Here is a 19,368-nt window from a genome sequence, read left to right on the forward strand (position 1 = left end):
CCTCTCTCTCTCTCTCTGCCTGCCTCTCCATCTACTTGTGATTTCTCTCTGTCAATAAATAAATTTAAAAAAAAAAATCTTAAAAAAAAAAAAAAAGCAAAGCTTCCTGAAGTGTAAATATTTCTCACACAGAATCCCCAAGTTATATACAGAAATAAAAACAGAAAGTCCAGAACAGCAGCAACACAATGAAAGAAAGAAAGAAAGACCAAAAAAAAAAAAAAAAAAAAAGGAAGGGAAAGGGAAAACAAAAAATGAGCAAAGGCAGTGATTCTATCCATAGGATAGGATTTCAGTGGAGTTCTTAAAACAGAAGAGCAGGCACCTACTTAGGCCAAAGCAGAGAAGGACGTGCTGCTGCTTCTAAGGTGTGCCTGGCCTATTGCCTGGGAAGCAACAGGCAGGACGGTTGACCTAGGAGGGCACAAAGCTCAAGGGCACAGCGCGCACTGAGGCAGGGGGTAAAGCATCTGCACTTCTTACAGGCGAGAGGGGGACCACTGCGTACACAAATATGGCCTGTACTGTCCTACATCGTTAAGGGCCTCAATTTATATTTCCTTCTAGTCCTTTCCTATAAATATACAATTGTCCCCTTCTTTTCCCACTTTACATTATAATATAAGCCTTTCCCAAGTTATTTTAAAGCCTTTCATAAACATGTTGCTGGAATTAGACAGTAATCTTCAGAGGGAGGCAAACACTCCTATATTTACATATAAAAAATAGAAAAACAGACAGACTAAACACGGAGCAATCAAGAAGTAGGCAAAATTCGTTTTTTTAAAAGTTCAGATGAATGTTAGGATGTTTAAGCCAACAGCCAGAATATGTTTGAGCAGTCTTGAACCTTTCTTCATTTCAGCTTCAGAAAAGAGAGTGAATTATTGAAAGCTAAAGGAATAAGTACTGATCCTTAATTTCAGTATTTACATTAAAATCTCAAATGTTGACATATTTAAAGTAGAAAACCTCTATAAATGTGTATTTATAAAATAGGAAGACCATTTATAAAACAGTATTTATTAAATGTCATTTCACATGGAAAAGAAAATGATATTGAAAGAGGTTATTTGATTTCCAATGTTTTATTATCATAAAGGGAGATTATTCAGAAAATATGAAACGATTACATAAAAACAACAAAAAAAAGTACCAACAAGTACTAAATTTAGCAGTTTAAAAAAGGCTACATTTAACATGAGAAATGATTTTTAGAAATAAAATTTCTAAACTCCAAATTATTGGCATAATTTAAAATGCTATTTTATATTAAATAATTGAACTATCTGAAGCATCTTTAAATACAGGTATGTTATACAAATCTTTCAGATTTCCTGAAGGTTTGAAAATATTTTAAGCATTTTTTTTTTTAATATTCTAAGGTTTTTTTAAATTAAGGAGGGGAAGGGCATGAATGAAAACATGTATGGATGAAATGAGGCAATTAAAATAGACACTCGGGGCGCCTGGGTGGCTCAGTGGGTTAAAGCCTCTGCCTTCGGCTCAGGTCATGATCTCAGGGTCCTGGGATCGAGTCCCGCATCTGCTCTGCAGGGAGCCTGCTTCCTCCTCTCTCTCTCTCTCTGCCTGCCTCTCTGCCTACTTGTGATCTCCGTCTGTCAAATAAATAAATACAATCTTAAAAAAAAAAATAAATTAAATAAAATAAAATAGACACTAGTTCACAGAAACAGCAATTTTCACAATCATGTAATTCACATAATCAGCAAATTTCTAATCTACCAAAACAGGGCTAATTTAGGATTTAATAACCTAACAGCAAAAGGAGATTATGAACATACATTATCAGTTTTTCAATTACTGACCACTACCTCGCGAAAATCTTGTAATCCTCTTACATAAATAGGGAAAGGTTATAGGAGGGGTGAGGGAGGGACCAGGGAGTGGTGAGGCATAGGTGGGGAGGGGTGTGTGTGTCACAAACACTCCACTGACCCAGGTTACTGGATTCATAACCAAAAAACACCTGGCCTCAGTATTTTAAAGTGTATTCTTGGTAGAGAAGGTATTTTACATATTGGAACATTTTTTTTTAAAGATTTTTTATTTATTCATTTGACAGAGAGAGATCAGAGGTAGGTAGAGAGGCTGGCAGAGAGAGAGAGAGAGAGAGAGAGAGAGGGAAGCAGGCTCCCGCTGAGCAGAGAGCCCCATGTGGGACTCGATCTCATGACCTGAGCCGAAGGCAGCGGCCTAACCCACTGAGCCACCCAGGCGCCCCTATATTGGAACATTTTTAAGTTGACCTTAAATTTACAATACTCCAGCAGTCCCAAATCGTGGATAGCTCCATTTGTGTTGCCAGAGAAAAAAGGCAAGCAGGCTGGAAGCTATCAGGGGCTACAGAGGTAAGGAAACAAGAGACCTATTCTTTCTCATATTTAAAATTTTTGGCTTGTATTTTAACAGGTCTATTGTCTACATTCAGTTCAAGAAGTCCTTTCCCAATATTCCGGCTAATTTACTCGAAATAGATTTTCGTGGTACTAAGGTAATGAACTTTAAATTCATTTCTTATAAAGCATATATATTTTTTTAAACTTTTGTTTGAAAGCTTCTCAAAAGGGGACACCTGGCCGGCTCAGTCAGTGGGGCATCCTACTCTTGATCTCAAGATCACGAGTTCGAGCCCCAAGGTGGGTGTAGAGATTACTTTAAAAAAAAAATCAAAATGAATAAAAATTTTAAAAAGAACTTGCTCAAAAGGTTTAGTTTTAGGTTAAAGGGCTATAGTATGGAAAGGTACATAAGAGAAATTTGACGTCAAGGAAATATTGAAAAGGAAGGAAAAAATGTCAAAATGTAAGAAAAGAATAAAAAACTAACTATTTTAAACATCCTTAAAGGGTATAAAATATCCTCAGGAACATTAAAAAAAATACGTATCTCACACTCTACTCATACTATGATACTATCTAGTATTTGAGAGTTATGACAATCTGGTTTTAGGTATTTGTCCATGCACATTTACCCCTAATCTACAATAATACTTTTAATAAAAATTAAAAGGATTCACTAAAAACTACTGTCCCCACATCTCTTCCTTCCGGAGTTTTCAAATGATATCGAAAGAGGTTTCAAAATTTAGGAAAATTTTGGTTTAGAAAACCAAATTCAAAATTTAGGAAACCTTGAAGAAAAAAAAAGAAATCAAAGGAAATCTTTCTCGTATTAAAAAAAAACAACAACAACTCTGCAATGAATGGAAATCAAAAGAGCCTACACCCATGTTCTATAGGGAATCTTATAACAAATCCCACCCCTGTGAAAAGTGTTTGAGCACAAAGCAGAAGTCTCCCTGTAAGATTACACATAAAGGCAGGAGGTACACAAAGCCCTTTTGAAACACAGAGAAAAGGTACTGAAACCCAAGCAATAAATGGACAAAGGAACTGACAAATTCCAAACATATAGCCAACCTGATCAATGCCAAATTGTCATGTCTCAAGTTATGGGCCTCAAATGCGGCTTCTACGGGTGCTGCTGTTTCAAGCAGGGCAAGACGACCCTTAAGGGATGGACAGCAGGTTCACGAGGAAGATTTTAAGACTGTGCAGGAAGGGTAAAGAACCTGATAAAAAGGAGAACCTTATTACTAAGTTCAAAGAGACATTGTCAACAACATTCGGCCTGAAAAGCTTTAGTGAATATTCAAGCTGTTCTCTAAAAAGGGAATAGGCATTCATCCCAGATTTGTGTTGCTGGGGGAGGGGGTGGTGGCTGGGAACAGAGGTGAGAAGGGGACAGGTTAGGAGCAGTGGTGAGGAATTACTGTCAGGCCCAGCTGTCAGCACATTACTTGGCAACACCACTGGCATTTCAGACTATTTGTTCATTTATTCCTGCTTACTTTCCACAAAGAGAAATGCCCCAGCAGTAGCCTACAGAGCTTCGACAAACAGATCTGAACCCCTATTCTTCTAAATTCTCCTTACGTTAATATTGGCAATGGGAGAGAATTCATCCCAGAGTAATAAAACCAAGACCTAGCTACAGAGTTAAAAAACAAAGGGCAGGAGACAAAAAGACTTGAGAAAGGAATTTAAGAGAGAAGTGGAAATTGACCGACCCCTCTTTGACGTTTATTTCCACCTTTAGACCACCAACTAACTGAGGAGCAACCTCTGAAAAGTAAGTCATTAACCACAGTTTGTTTTTTTAAAGAAATTAGATTCAAGAGCACTACAGCTGCAGATAGAATAAACATTCATAAGGCTTCAATACAGTGAGTGGGGGACTTCATTTATTCCCAAAGGTTCTACTTTCAAGAGAATCATTAAGAAAAAAAAAACTATTTCAAGGTACTGAAAGCTGAAAAAGTAATTCCTGGAAGAATCACAGGAGGTAAAACTAAACAACAAACCATAATGTTAAGATTCACATTTCAGATCAAACTTTTATTCTAAATACAAAACACGGAATGACAAGATTATCAGCCAAATAAATGGGATTACGTGAATTTAACCTATCTTGAACTCACAGACTTTTCAGTACCCTCTCACGCAGAATAAGTGACCCCCCAAGAAGGAAATTTAACAGGTAATTATAAACAAACATTTATTTTGTCACATGAAAAAAAAACCCAATAATCCAGGTTAAATGCGGAGAACAAAATGTCATCTCCGTCATGTGGATGTATACGATCACTCAAAAAGAAATCTGAAGTTTCCCTCCAAATAAAAACTTTAGCTTCCACACATTACAAGGCACATGAACCCTTAAAAGCAAACATTAAAATAATTTCTCCATTATTACATTTTTCCACACTGCAGCACACCAACTGATATCACACTTGCCTTAAGTCAACACAGTGTACAGCCTCACTATTCTCACCTTTATCTCTAGGTAATGAAGTTGTACACACCCCTGAACACAGCCAACAACCAAGCCTTGGTATTACCAGTTCTGCCGTAACAGTGGACGGCTAAGCAGAGGAAAAGTTTTAGAGAGAGCCTTCAGCTTTAGGAAAAAAGTCAAGAAACCACCCAGAAAGCGCCAATGGTGCAAAATAACATTGCAACACTGAAAAGAGCAAGAAAGCAGGAAGGCCTCCTGCCAGATTTTTAAGCCTGCTTCAACAAAAATAGTGCACCAGCTGCATCTGGATAAATTAAATATGGGTTTATAAATCATAGTAAAAGAAGAAATGAAACATATGCATGCTGTGTTTAAAAAAAAAAAAAAAACAACCAACCAGGTGCTAGTATTTATAAACTGCTCTCATCTGAATGTATTCATCTACACTGAATCGGCTACATGCAAGCTTTGGTAATGAGAACGACTGAGGAGCTAGCAAACATTTCACATCTCTGACATCTGCACAGATGTAGTGCCACAATGGATGGCAGTTATCAATTAGACCCTCCAGTCCAACGCAACTAACTCCAGATGCCAGCAAGCAGAAAACTCAATGGAGCTGTGTTTTAATCCCTTTGAGTTTTTGCTAAGGACAGTTCAAGGGTTTGCCCATTTGGGAGATAAAGGAAATCTGCATAGGTCCATGTTGCTCATCTGATCCACACAGAGATGCTAGTAGCCTCCTCCTCGAGCTGAAGCTTCTCTACCAACGCGCGTATAGGATAGGCAAAGTCCAAGGGAAAAAGTCTTACCGCAACATCAATGAAAAGTCACTGAGTGTCATGAATGAGACCAAAGGACAATGCAATCATTAATAAAACCAACTGCGCCCTGCTAGGTGACCCAGGACTTTTACGCAGGATAGGATTTATCACCACTAGGAAGTTTTAAGACTAAAAAACCATTCAATAATATTAGCATTACTAAAACACTAAATAGACGGGAACTAACAGAAAACCAGACCCCTTTAGAAGGCAACAGCTCCAAGATTCAAATCTTTTATTTCACTTCAGTGACTGAGATACACTGAAATATATTTAAGCCTGAGGAAACTGAGAAAAGCTGAAAAGAATCGTGGTCATCATTTGCTAAAGATTTCACTAATTTCTTTAAGTAGAGCCAGCTGTACCACTGAAATACAGAAAGGACGTCTGGAAGTTTCTGTTAGAAAGAATCACAAATACAATGTGATCTGGAATAAAACTGCAAAAGAAGAAAATCCCGGATTTTCTCAGTTGCATGGTCCCTTTAAAAAGGTTCAACTTCTATTTATAATATGAAAAACTTTTTTATACTCAAAATGTGGATTACAGCTCATCCAGAATTCCAATTTAGGCACGTTTGCGCACTTAAAGTTGACTGTATTTCATTTTGGTGTTGTGAAATCCAGTAGAGCTATTAAGCTTTATAATTCCAAACAACATTCACAAGATTCTGAAAAGATAACTATTGTTACTGAAGGGAAGAAAAGTTAATTCATTCAATATGTACTTCACTGCCTAACATTCATCTAGATAAGGACATTATAAAACTATCCCTTTATTCCCTCTCTGACAAAGCTTTTCTTATTTTCTTGACATCCCAACTTTTAAATGCATCTTATATAGTTTTTGTCTAAGGGAATTTGAGCCAATTTACTTAAGGTCAACTCAGCTTGGAAACTCACCACAAAGAAATGAAAAAAAGCCTCAAAATAAGTGTATTATTGCAGATTTCCAACATTATTAACCATATAGCAAAGAGAGCCCTCTCTCATACTGCTGGTGGGAGGGTGAACTCTTCCAACCCCTTTGGAAAACAATGTGACAAGGTAAGTATCAAGAGGGGGGAAAAATGTTCTTACTCCTGTACCCAGTAATTCAATTTCTGGGAATCTGCACTAAGAAAATAATCCAAAATGCAAAGATATATGTCCAAAAAGTGTTCACTGTGACTTTATTTTGAACAGTTAAAAACTGAAACAATCTTAAATGTTTGACAGTATTGGAACATTATTAATAGTACAGGTAAATTTTTAAGATTTTATTTACTTGACAGAGAGAGATCACAAGTAGGCAGAGAGACAGGCAGAGAGAGGAAAGCAGGTTCCCTCCTGAGCAGAGAGTCTAATGCAGGGCTCCATTCCAGGACCCTGAGACCTGAGCCAAAGGCAGAGGCTTAACCCACTGAGCCACCCAGGTGTCCCGGTAAATTATGATGTCATAACAAATCTATACAATGAAATATATGACCACTAAAACAATTTAAATTGTGCATCAAAAAAAAAGTTTAGAACTTTATATACATTATTATGTCTACCATGTGGTTCTTTTTCAAAATGCTCTGATAGAAGAAATTATACTAAAAAATAAAAGTTGGATTAAAATTTGTAAACAGGAGGCCTGGGTGGCTGAAGCATCTGCCTTCAGCTGGGGTCATGATCTTGGGGTCCTGGGATCAAGCACCATGGAGTGCTTCTCCTTCTCCCTCTGCCCTGGCCCCTGCTCCTGTTCTCACTGGCTCTGTCACTAATGAGTAAATTTTTTAAAAATCTTAAAAAGAAAAAAAAACTTAAGTGAAATCACACAAAAATGGTCATGTTTCACTTAATAGCATTTCGAAGGCAGCTGATTCATAAAGCTTACAGGATAACTCACCCTTTTTTTTAATGAGCTTTGCAGAGAAATACTTGACTAATTAATGTTTTTAAAATCACCTTTTACGTTCAGAACATCTAAAGTCCTAATTTTTATATATTTTTCCTTTGAGGCTATATTTCAACAGGTAAGATCCAGAGATCTAACTGAAAATGTTACTCTGCTGAACAGAATAGAAAAGAGAAATGTATATGCTCACCCCATTTAGCTGAAATTCTAATAAAGCTGCTCACTCTTAAATGTCACTCTGTATTACGAGCTGAATATGTTGCTCCAATGGAAATCATGGGCTTCACAACAGCACTGGCAGCAGCGAGACCACAAGTCATTCTGAAATAAAAGCCAACTTCTATTGATCCTCACAATAGGTTAGCAAAAATCCACTGAGCTGTCACTAGGCAGGGCAGAGAGGCCAGAAGTTGATCAACAGTTTAAAGTCATCAGACAGAAAGCATCCAGTAAGCATCCAGCTCTGGTCCTTACTGCCTCTGGGCCTTGTTTTGAGTTCCTCTGGCTACTTCTGAGTTAGATTCTTTATCTGTAAAATGTCCATAGTTATAGTAGCTAACTGAAAAGGCTCATAATGACAAAGACTCTCTCCCTGACCACATTTTAATGGGGTTGCTCTAAGCCCTCCTTCTCTTGACTAGGCCTTGGCTTTGGCTCTTGTCTTCAGTCTGTTTAGCTCAATTTTAGCAAGAGCCCTGCTAAGCCAGTTTCAATGAGAATCCTGCTCCACCAATATTGGATCACACTCGATTCACAATCCAAGTTCCTCATCAACAACTTGGATGGGTGAGTTCTTGGTCTGTCTTTAGCCAGAATCCCCCCTTGATGTTTCTTCTTAATAATTTTCCTTCCACTGACCCCCCCACTCACTGGCTATAAGCCCCTACTTGTCCCTGTGTTCAGAGATGAACCCCATCTCTCTCCTCTATACAACAGTCTTCAATAACGTTTTCCTTACAATTTTAATAAGTGTCAGAATAGGGGCGCCTGGGTGGCTCAGTGGGTTAAGCCTTTGCCTTTGGGTTAGGTCATGATCCCAGGGTCCTGGGATGGAGCCCTACATCGGGCTCTCTGCTCAGCAGGGAGTCTGCTTCCCCCTCTCTCTCTGCCTGCCTCTCTGCCTACTTGTGATCTCTGTCAAATAAAAAAATAAAATCTTTAAAAAAAAAATTAAGTGTCAGAAAAATTTTTTTCTCTAACAATAACAAAGATTAAAGGAGCTTTAATGTAAGTAAAAGGCTTAAAACTGTACAGTATGTACTTTCGTTCAGTCACAACTATTAGTAAATATAGCACAATAGGGACACCTGGGTGGTTCAGTTGGTTAAGGGGTTGCCTTCGGCTGGGGTCACTATCCCAGTGCTCAGCAGGGAGCCTGCTTCTCCCTCTGCCTCTGCCTGTGCTCACTCTCTCTGACAAATAAATAAATAAAATCTTTAAAAAAATGTAGCACAATAACTACATATTTAAAAGTTTATTTAAGCTCCGCTTAAATAAAATGACTATTTATTACATGACAGTTACTGTGAGAAACATAAAAAAATTCAAGGACAGAAAGATACAGGTCCTGCCTCAGCTCAGATTTCGAGCAGGAACAGAGAGTAAATAAATAATTCTGGCACCGTGTGCTTCCTACTACAACGGACAGCAGGTCAGGGTACAAAGGCAGCAGAGAAGAGAAAATGATGAACGGAGCATGGTAGAAAGGTCACCAGGCAGCATATACGCTCTGGAGAACGGAGATACGTTTGCAGAAGAATCACTGCCTAGGTTGAGAGTGAACACTCAGGAAGGAAGCCATCCCAGGGACAAGGGTTAGGGGTAGTCCTAGGACTAGACCATGTGAACAAGAAGCTACATGAAGATTTCACAGGAATGCGTCAGGCCCGGATTTACCTTTTCCAATTTACTTTGCCCTCCTGAGGCGACAAAACTGTTGGATCTGGGGAGCAGGCAACTGAAGCCCAAACAGGCACACATTACAGAACTGGCAAGAGAAATGTAGACACTGCCCATCAACAAGTACAAAACTGAAAAAGGAAAATAATTGAGCCTAGACAGTGTATAGAAACACATCAAGCAAAGACATCCAAAATTAATATGTCAACATTAGGCAACCAATTATTGCACAACTACTACAGACTGGTAACTATTTACTAGTGAACTATTCTTACAAAAGAATTGAATTTACCTACCATTTGCAGATCTCTGCTCATGCTCCCTCTGTCTTCCCTTGCCCTGGCCAACTCTTCTGGCCATTCTAAAGTTGGGCCCCTATCTTATTTAGACCCTAGAATGGTTTCATAGAATCTCTGCTCATGTTTTTATTTTTTCTTTTTTTTTTTAAGATTTTATTTATTTATATGACATACAGAGATCACAAGTAGGCAGGGAGAGAAGGGGAAGCAGGATCCCCGCTGATCCCAGGACCCTGAGATCATGACCTGCACAGAAGGCAGAGGCTTAACCCACTGAGCCACCCAGGGGCCCCTCTGCCCTTGTTTCTTTTGCAGGCTTTTAGCTTAGAACTAGATGCATGTAAACTGCTTGTCTACTGCCTGTTTCTTTCTTTGTTTTTTTTTTTTAATATTTTTATTTATTTATTTGACAGATCACAAGTAGGCAGAGGGAGGCAGAGAGAGAGGAAGGGAAGCAGGCTCCCTGCTGAGCAGAGAGCTCCATGTGGGGCTCCATCCCAGGACCCTGGGATCATGACCTGAGCCAAAGGCAGAGGCTTTAACCCACTGAGCCACTCAGGCGCCCTACTGTCTGTTTCTTAAGTCTGTTACATGGTCTTGGCTTATATAAAATGCATACAAAGGATGTCCAGTGAATGAATGGGACTGAGAATGAATGAATGAAGTAAACACTGAGAACCCCATGTGATCACCCTTCTATCTTCAGGGATCACCTACACAGATTGGAAACTAAACAAGGAGTCTTTTCCCGCGGAGCTTCCTGCTAGAGTCTAAGTACTCCAAATGTTCAGGAACCAATTTCAGTTCTCCAAAGTAACAGATATCAAAGCAACCCCCCCCCCCCCACAAAACGCTAATTTTAAAAGCTGACTTCGACTCCAAATAATATTTCAAGGAATTCAACAGAAATGAATCACTACTTTCCTAAACTTCACAGGCTTATATTAGTCATGTCATTTTTAAGTCAGTAATCTGGAGTTCTGACAGAAATATGTTAAAATATAGTCCAACTAATGAAGCAGATGCTTAAACACATGTCTTTTTGAGGAAAAAAAAGTATGAATTGGAACACTGATGACTTGTTTTACATTAGTATCTTAACATAGGCAAGGTGGCTTTTTTTTTTAAGATAAACTAGGTAATCATATTCTAGAAATACGTTATTTTAGAGGCAAAAATAAAAATGCTTGGGGGCACCTGGGTGGCTCAGTGGGTTAAGCCACTGCCTTCGGCTCAGGTCATGATCTCAGGGTCCTGGGATCGAGTCCCGCATCGGGCTCTCTGCTCAGCAGGGAGCCTGCTTCCCTCTCTCTCTCTCTGCCTGCCTCTCCATCTACTTGTGATTTCTCTCTGTCAAATAAATAAATAAAATAAAATAAAAAAATGCTTAAGAGTTGTTCTTTATCAGCACACACCACAGATTCTTCTTAGAAACAGTCTTCATTTTTTTGGCCTTAAAATCAAACAAGTTCAGTTTAACATCAAAGGCTCCTTGTTTATTTACTCAGTACCAAAAGTAGGTTATCACTGTTTTTAAAGAACCTTTTTAAAAGCAAGGTGCTTGACGAAAGATATGCCAATTCACGTTGTATGAGATAATGAGGGCTACTGGAGAACATTTCATAATCCACTGACAACTGTCCCTATCTCCTTATCTGGAATGCCGTCCTGAGCAAGTCCTCTCATTTGTTCTCAAAAGTTAACTCATTTCCCAGTGGAACTCATACAAACCCTTTGAGATGGTCAACATAACAATGTAACAAAGGAGACCACCCTGTGAGAAAGACTCAGTCCTGCTCCCAAGACACCCCCACCCCCACACTTCAAGTTCTACAAATTAGAAACATCAAAACCTCAACACATCATGGGTTATCTCCTATTAAAAAAGGAAGCAGTGCCTATAGCCTTCCCAGTGAAGGCGGGAAATTGTTTAATTACTAAGGTTAACATTCTTTAAACTTAATTAAGTATAAGATTGATGAGGTATTGCTAAAAGAAAGTGAATATCCTGTAAAATATACATGAAACATGTCCAAATGGTGTTGAAAAATTAACCATATTGGCCACTGACAAACAAAACCACCCAAACCATTGCTAAAGAGAACAACTTCACCCATAAACACATAACAAGAGTCTGGGAAAACTGCAGAGTCTAGTGGTTGGCTCTAGGATCAGATCTGCTCACTGACTAGTTCTAGGACTCTCTAACTCATCCCCCCACATGGAGAATCTCATTCTGATTTTATTGGACCGTACTCATCTTCCCTGCAGTAGTTAACCAGCCAGATCATCCATCCTGAAATTGAAGATACAAAACAGAAAGAGGGAAATAAAACAAAATGTGATTTCAAGGCAGTCAGGCAACAGGCAAATGGTTTCAGACTTCCCAGTCCCAGAGAGCAAAACGTCACTGTAAACAGTAACTCTACCCTGAAAGTGGAGAGGCCAGAAAGACCGGCAGGTGAGCACTTAGCACAGTTCAATTGCCTTGCCATCAACTTAGCCATCTATCCAGACTCATCACTGTGTACTAAAAATAGGACACAAGAAGGCTTTTATAGCATCGCAGCTGCTAAGAACATTAAGGGAACAAATTTCAAAACATGTATCAGAACCCGTACCCCAGAAGACAAAAAGTAGTATATCTTTCTAGCGTCAAATCAAGAAAAATGAGATGTTAACAACACCTTGCTTTTATATAGCACCTATCTGTGAAGCAGCTCAAATATTTTCGCAAATTAAAAAAAAAAATCTAATTATAGTACTTCTAACAACATTTCTGCGAAATAGGTAAAATGTAAATATAATTACTTCTGTTTAGCTACTGAAGAAAAGTAGAGGCATATTTAATCATACTGCGATTTAGATTCCTGATCGCACTCTGTCCAGCACTTCCAGCAGTCCATGTGGCCAGGTCACCAAGCACTCTATAACTGTTAACAATGTAAAATCTAAAAATGAACCCCACAGTTACCTGTGTTCAAGAACTCAACTCTCAGAATCAAGTTAGAGCAAAACTGGCTTTAGTTTTAGAAGGAAATCAATTTCTTCTATTTAAAATCTGTTGAATCTACTTTTTTTTTAAAGGGTAAATTGAGAAACTATCATTATTATTATTAAAGCCACTTGACATTTTTCAGAAGTCACAGAAAGTTAAAGTTCTATTTTCAAACTAACCACTATAAACTGCAGCTTTATGCCCCATTCAAAGGACAAAAGGAATTCAGTTTAAAGTGTAAGGTCAACATATACGAAAAACACACTGGCCCAGGGAAACTAATAGGCTTAAAAACAAAGGATGAGTCAACCAATACTTACAGATCTCAGGTACGTGGAAAAAAAAAATTATTTTGCCTCAAAAAAGGAATTAAATTGTCCCACTATTTGGCAAGGACAAAAGATCACCTTTAAGTGTTTTATTCTTACTTTTTAAGAGCCATTATTATGAAGTAACTTTAAAAGCCAGTATATGATTACAACATTAAGGGGCACTTCCTTAATATACTGAATATACCTAACTCGTCTCAAAGCCAACTCTTGATGAAATAATTCTTTCTTCTCTTCAGTACTATTTAGATAAGGCACAGCCAAAACAGTGCGGGATAACTAAACCCGAACTTGCTACAGGAATTTCCAAACAGATAAGAACTCAAGAACTTTGCAAATACACCCCTATTTGAAAGACAAGAGAAACTTGAAGAAAGTATCCAGTGAAAATATGAGCTCCTTTCTTTAAAGGTAAACTCGTCAATGCAATGTCTGTCTTATAATTCTATTCAGCCCTTGGCGTCTGTGCTAAGGCCATGAGGGAAAATGGCTTCAACTGTCCCTATCAAAAGCAACTCGCTTTAATGAAATGGATGTCTAGAATTGGCTTCAAAATAATCTGGAGTGGGGCCTGGACGAACAGATGGAAAGAGACGGGCCAAGAGTTAACAGCACCCACAGCTGGGTCATGGATACGGTTCATGGGCTTTCTACTCTCCCCACATTTGTAGGTGCTGGACTTTTTCATAATAAAAGGTTCAACAGAGAAAGAGAAACAAGCTATTTTTTTAAGAAAATGTCTCTGAACCAGCCTATTTTTATAAACCAACAGCTCAGAAATTACTTACCTGAGAATTCAAAAGGAAAAGAATGTAACTAGCATGTAAAAAATTCTTTAGACTTATAAAACAACAATCAAAATGACCCTGTGGTTTTCTGCTCACACCGGAGTAAGAAGCAGACTTAAGACATCACCTGTCTCTAGGGTTAGGGTTAGGGTTACTAACGTTTATGTCACTGCAATTAAGCCTGATTTAAAATAATGCCCAGTTATTTTTTTTAATTCCATCCTAACAGACACGCTCTCTGAAATGTAATTAAAGGGACTTATGGGATACTCTAGAGAAATTGTTTCTACCCACAAATCCAGACTTTAAATAAAGCTTTAGCCAATTTTAAGCCATGCTTTTCATTCGTTTCTAAGCGCTCACCTTAGATCAAACTAAATAAAGCTGATTTTTAACACATTACCTATAGCTTAATAAACATTCCCATAAATCATGCTATTCCGTCTTTGGAAAACTTCATTCTTTTGGATCCCGCTAAGAAATACAACACAAAAGAGACCAAAGAGACCAAAGACTGTCCTTTATTCAACAGACTCGGTACTCAGACGAGTGCCATCAAGAACGCTTTCGTCTCCATAAATGATTGGAGGCACTTGACAATCAAGATTAATGTCTGACCTGTGAGTTGACCTTTACAAGAGACGCCTTTCTTAAAGGAGATACATGTCCGATTAGATAAGTAGCCACATGGAAACTCAAAGTGATTACTGACTCCCATTTCTGTACGAAGTTATCAGCGTGCTACCAACACAGAACGATTGCAAATCCTTTATAAGAACAGAGAAAAGTACAATCTCGGCGAGGAAACTAAGAAGAACTTGAAGGGCTCCCATTCTCTCGAGCAGATACTACATGGGGGCGCCTTCTCTCTTTGATCCAGGCAGCTTTACTTAGAAGCAGCTGCTTGAACACAAAACACGCACATTATTTAAGCTGTTGTCCTGCACACACCGCTAACCTATTTGGCAGAGTGAAGGTTTCTAAAATGGAGAGCGACCAGAAAAACTAAAATAGAAAAATTCAACCAAGCTCAGAAACCGGCCACTGAGCAATCTGAGTCTACACCTGGTATTTCAAAGTATTTGGAAATTACATGAAGTACCAGGAGTTAATTCCAAAGAGTTTCATGGGCTAATCTGTATCTTCTGCAGGGTAATTTTACAGCTCCGACCCGAGCTCTTTACAGACAGACACAAAAGGTACCCCTTCAGTAACAGGGGAAGAATGCATCTGTGCCTTAGAGGAGACAAACCAGTTCTCCGATCTATACTGAGACAACAAATACCTCAGCAAGGAGGATTTCCCGGCGCTGTGAAGGGCCAAATGGCTCAAGATTCAGTCCTGTTGCCAGAGCTCAGAGGGAAGATGATTAATGATTCAAAAGAACAAGGGATGGGGAACGTGTTCAATGGCTCGCCTACAAGAGTCAGTGGCTGCCTTAAAAAAATGCTTCAACTTTAGATAAAGCAGGCACTCAAGACAGAGGTTCAAGCAGGGGCTAAATTCTTGAATGACTCACATTTAACTTCTCCAGGGTATCGGTCACAAAAAGATGATAGGACTAAAACCAATTTATTATCAAGTTCTTGACTTCCAGGACATTCAAAAGACTGTGCAAACTCCCAAACGGGAACAAGTGATCTCTGAGCAACAAAAAAAAGAAAGGGCGGGGGGGGGGGGTAAGGGGGGAGGAAAAAAGCCTGATTCTCTCTAGGAGCTGACTGTCTAGTCTGAGAATCACCTCGTCCCTTAGTTTTCAGGCCTCCATCTTTCATCCTTCTTTTGCCTGTTTCCATTCTCGCTATGGTCAGAGAGGGCACGGAAATGGGAGGTAATGCTTGTGACTGAGTGGAGTCCAGACTTGAGGAAAGAGAATGAGAACAAGGAAAGTTACAATTCATCTTCTATTACTTCCCTGTGTCATCTATGGCCCTCGGAATTGTTGATTGACAAGTGAAGTAAGAGATACTGCAAAAAGGAGAAAAATAAGTGATCATAGTAAGACTACCAACATGGCACTGTTCAAAACTATATGGAGAAAAAAGAGGAAAAGGAATTATTGGACAGCATATAATAAACATGATCAGTAGTGGGCTCCTGAGTAGCCAGACAGAAGATAATCTTTGCCTTGCTTGTACTGAGTGCACATTTTTCAAAATTTCTAGAAAATTCATTTAAAAAATTTTTACAGCAAAAATGATCGTCCAGGGACACCTGGGTGGCTCAGTGGATTAAAGCCTCTGCCTTCGGCTTGGGTCGTGATCCCAGGATCCTGGGATCGAGTCCCACATGGGGCTCTCTGCTCAGCAGGGACCCTGCTTCCACTTCTCTCTCTGCCTGCCTCTCTGCCTACTTGTGATCTTTGTCTGTCAAATAAATAAAATCTTTAAAAAAAAAATTAAAAAAAATATCGTCCAAAAAGCATTTTTTCATTCAATAATACAAGGAGTTATTCATAGGAACTGCTCTGTACAATGGTCTCAAATGAAGCTATAGAAGGCACTACAATGAAAAGAATGACTTTCTTACTATTGTCAGAAGTCTTTGCCCACTCCCTCAATAAACATTTGTTAGGAAACTATCATGTGGGGCTCCTGGGGCGCTCAGTGGGTTAAAGCCTCTGTCTTTGGCTCAGGTCATGGTCCCAGGGTCCTGGGATTGAGCCCCACATCCGGCTCTCTGCTTAGCAGGGAGCCTGCTTCCTCCTCCTTTCTCTCTCTCTCTGCCAGCCTCTCTGCCCACTTGTGATCTCTCTCTGACAAAGAAATAAATAAAATCTTTAAAAAAAAAAAAAAAGAAGAAGAAGAAGAAGCTATCATGTACTAGAACCACTATCAGCTGAGGTCCCAAACATGGTAATAAAGATATTTCCTTGTCAGTTCTCATTGTCATAGGCTGCAAACCTTCCTGCCCCCCCTTCCAACTCTGAACACCCATCAAAGCAGGGAACCTTTCTGTAATGTCACTATATCCAAAAATATACTCCAACAGACAATATTTTTGTCAAAATACTGTTGCCCTTCCCATAACACATACCTCCCTACCTGCCCATCCCAGCAAGGTATTATACCTCTTGTCCACTCAGTCCATGTTCGGCCACGTGACTTGCTTTGGCCAGTGAAGTATGAGTTGCAATGACATGCGGCATTTTTGAGCAGAAGAAACCTTAGGAACCATGGGGAGGTTCTATCGTGCCTCTTTTCACTCTTTCATACTGGGTCCTGGAATGAAGCCCACACAAAGGGCATTAACGTGAAAAGGAAAGTTTTGTTGTTGTAGTTTATGGAGATCCAGGATTGTTTATAATTTAGCAAAAGCTGAACTAATTCCTATGCTCCTGACAAAACTTCTGATATATAGAAGAACACTACAGCCCAATGGGCAGGAGGTAGAAGAAAATAATCTTCTCCCTAGCTGTGCCCACTCCACAGTATATAACTTAATCTTGTAAGAGACAGATGATAATACTTCGGCCCCTAAAGGGAGCAGTCACTTGCCCACTGCTTCTTTTGTTTTGTTTCATTTTCTTCCCCGAAGTCCGGGCAAGCCAACCAGCTGCATTTCAAGCTGGTGGAGACCACCTCTCATTCAACCCTTAGCCATATCACCATCCCTTTCTTGAAAAAACCCTCAAAAAAAATGGCACCAATGAAAATACTCCACAGGACACAAGATAACAAGAAATGTCCAGAGTCATGAAATCTACCCCTTTCATTTGAAATAAATGAACTTCAAGAATCATTATGTTGTACACCTGAACATAATACAGCATTACATGTTAATTATACGTCACTTTTTTTTTTTAAGATTTTATTTCTTTATTTTTGAGAGACAGAGCAAGCGAGCCAGCGTGCACAGGCAGGAGGTATAGCAGGCAGAGGGAGAGGGAGAAGCAGACTCCCCACTGAGCAAAGAGCCCAATGTGGGACTGGATCCCAGGATCCGGGCATCACGACCTGAGCCAAAGGCAGGTGTTTCACCGACTGGGCCACCCAGGAATCCCTATATCTCACTTTTTAAAAAATTATCTATTAAGTTATTTTTTTAATTAGAAGATATCTGCTTTAGAAACAACAAAATGCGAAAGAATATCATACCTATTAAATAAGAGGCTGCTGTAAAGAAAGCAGGTCAAGCTAGCTAGAATGCACCCGAAGTTAGAGATTCAAGAATTAGTAAAGACCCACCAACAAAAAACATAAAAAGCAAGGAAGAGTCACTAAATTAATAAAGCACCATTTCAAGGAAAAAGTGATTTTCAAGGAAAATGTGATTAAGTCACATTTTCAAGGAAAATGTGATTAAAAAATAAAGAAATTTATTTTCATAAGCTATATAACCCACAATGAAAACGGGTGAAAACTTCATACTGCCCACGCTGTAGCATGAAAACACATAGAGCAAAAACAAAAGGCAATCTCCTGGTACTTACTGGTTAAAATGCAGAAAGTAATAAAACTTAAAAACACAACCTAATTAACGCAGTAGCCAAACTAACCTACTTGCACTGACATAGGACCAGCGTCACAAAAACCAACTTGTTTAGGGAGTAGCAACCTGGCGCACATCAGAATTGGTTGGGGGGCTGGGGTGCATGGAGTTCAAAAGGAAGCACAGAAGTCATAAACTCAAGTGTTTACAATTTAATGGGGAAAAAGAAAACACATAAAAATACTATGCACCTACATCTACATCTAGGGGAACATACATTTATATGCTAATACACCTGGAACGCAAATATTTACACAATAAAGCTACATACATGCTTTGGCTGGGTATTCAGGAAGCACTCTAAAAAGAGTAAACGTAAAAGGATGTAATCTTATAAACTCCCTAATTATAGGATAAAAATAATCTAGGGTATGCAACTCCGTAGGTAAAGAAAAAGCACTCTTGGGCAAGAAATGCTTAAAATCATATGCCGTTCTCAAGTGTGCCCCTTCAGGTTAAAAAGTCAGGAAGCATACAACAATATATTTAAGAAGCAGATGGAATACTCTGACAAATGTTCAACTAAAATCTTTTTAAATTTAAATCCAATTTAATTAACATATAGGGTATCATTAGCTTCAGAGGTGGAATTCAGTGATTCATCAGTTGCAGGTAACACCCCGTGCTCATCCCATCCCTCGCCCTCCTTAATCCCCCCTAATCTCCCACCCCCCCATTTTCCCATCCCTCTCCCTCCTCCCCCAACAACCCTCTCTCTTCCCTAGAGTTAAGTAAGAGACTCTTATGGTTTGTCTCCCTCTCTGAGTTGTCTTATTTTTCCTTCCCTTCCTCTATACTCGTCTGTTTCTTTATAATCTTTTAAGATTTTATTTATTTTTTTATTTGACAGACAGAGATCACAAGTAGGCAGAGAGAGAGGAGGAAGCAGGCTCCCTGCTGAGCAGAAAGCCCCATGTGGGGCTTGATCCCAGGACCCAGGGATCATGACCTAAGCTGAAGGCAGAGTTTTTAACCCACTGTGCCACCCAGGCGCCCCTGTTCATCTGTTTTTAAATTCCATGAAATCTTTTCTTTCCC

General features: G+C 39.1%; 1 protein-coding gene across 13 annotated transcripts in view; it reads right to left on the minus strand.

The window, feature by feature from the left end:
- The window catches only part of ITSN1 (intersectin 1), a 223,017-nt gene that overhangs the window by 168,614 nt on the left and 35,035 nt on the right, over nucleotides 1-19,368 (minus strand). For 2 of the 13 annotated variants that reach the window (XM_082723510.1, XM_082723508.1), the window contains exon 1: nucleotides 4,858-5,108. The exons of the other annotated variants lie outside the window; for them this stretch is intronic. The gene's annotated coding sequence lies outside the window, so the exon portion shown is untranslated. Of the gene's footprint in view, nucleotides 1-4,857; nucleotides 5,109-19,368 lie in introns of those variants that run through there. 13 annotated transcript variants of the gene reach the window in all.

Source organism: Mustela nivalis (assembly GCF_964662115.1).
Source record: "Mustela nivalis genome assembly, chromosome: 1".
NCBI classification, from domain to species: Eukaryota; Metazoa; Chordata; class Mammalia; order Carnivora; family Mustelidae; genus Mustela; species Mustela nivalis.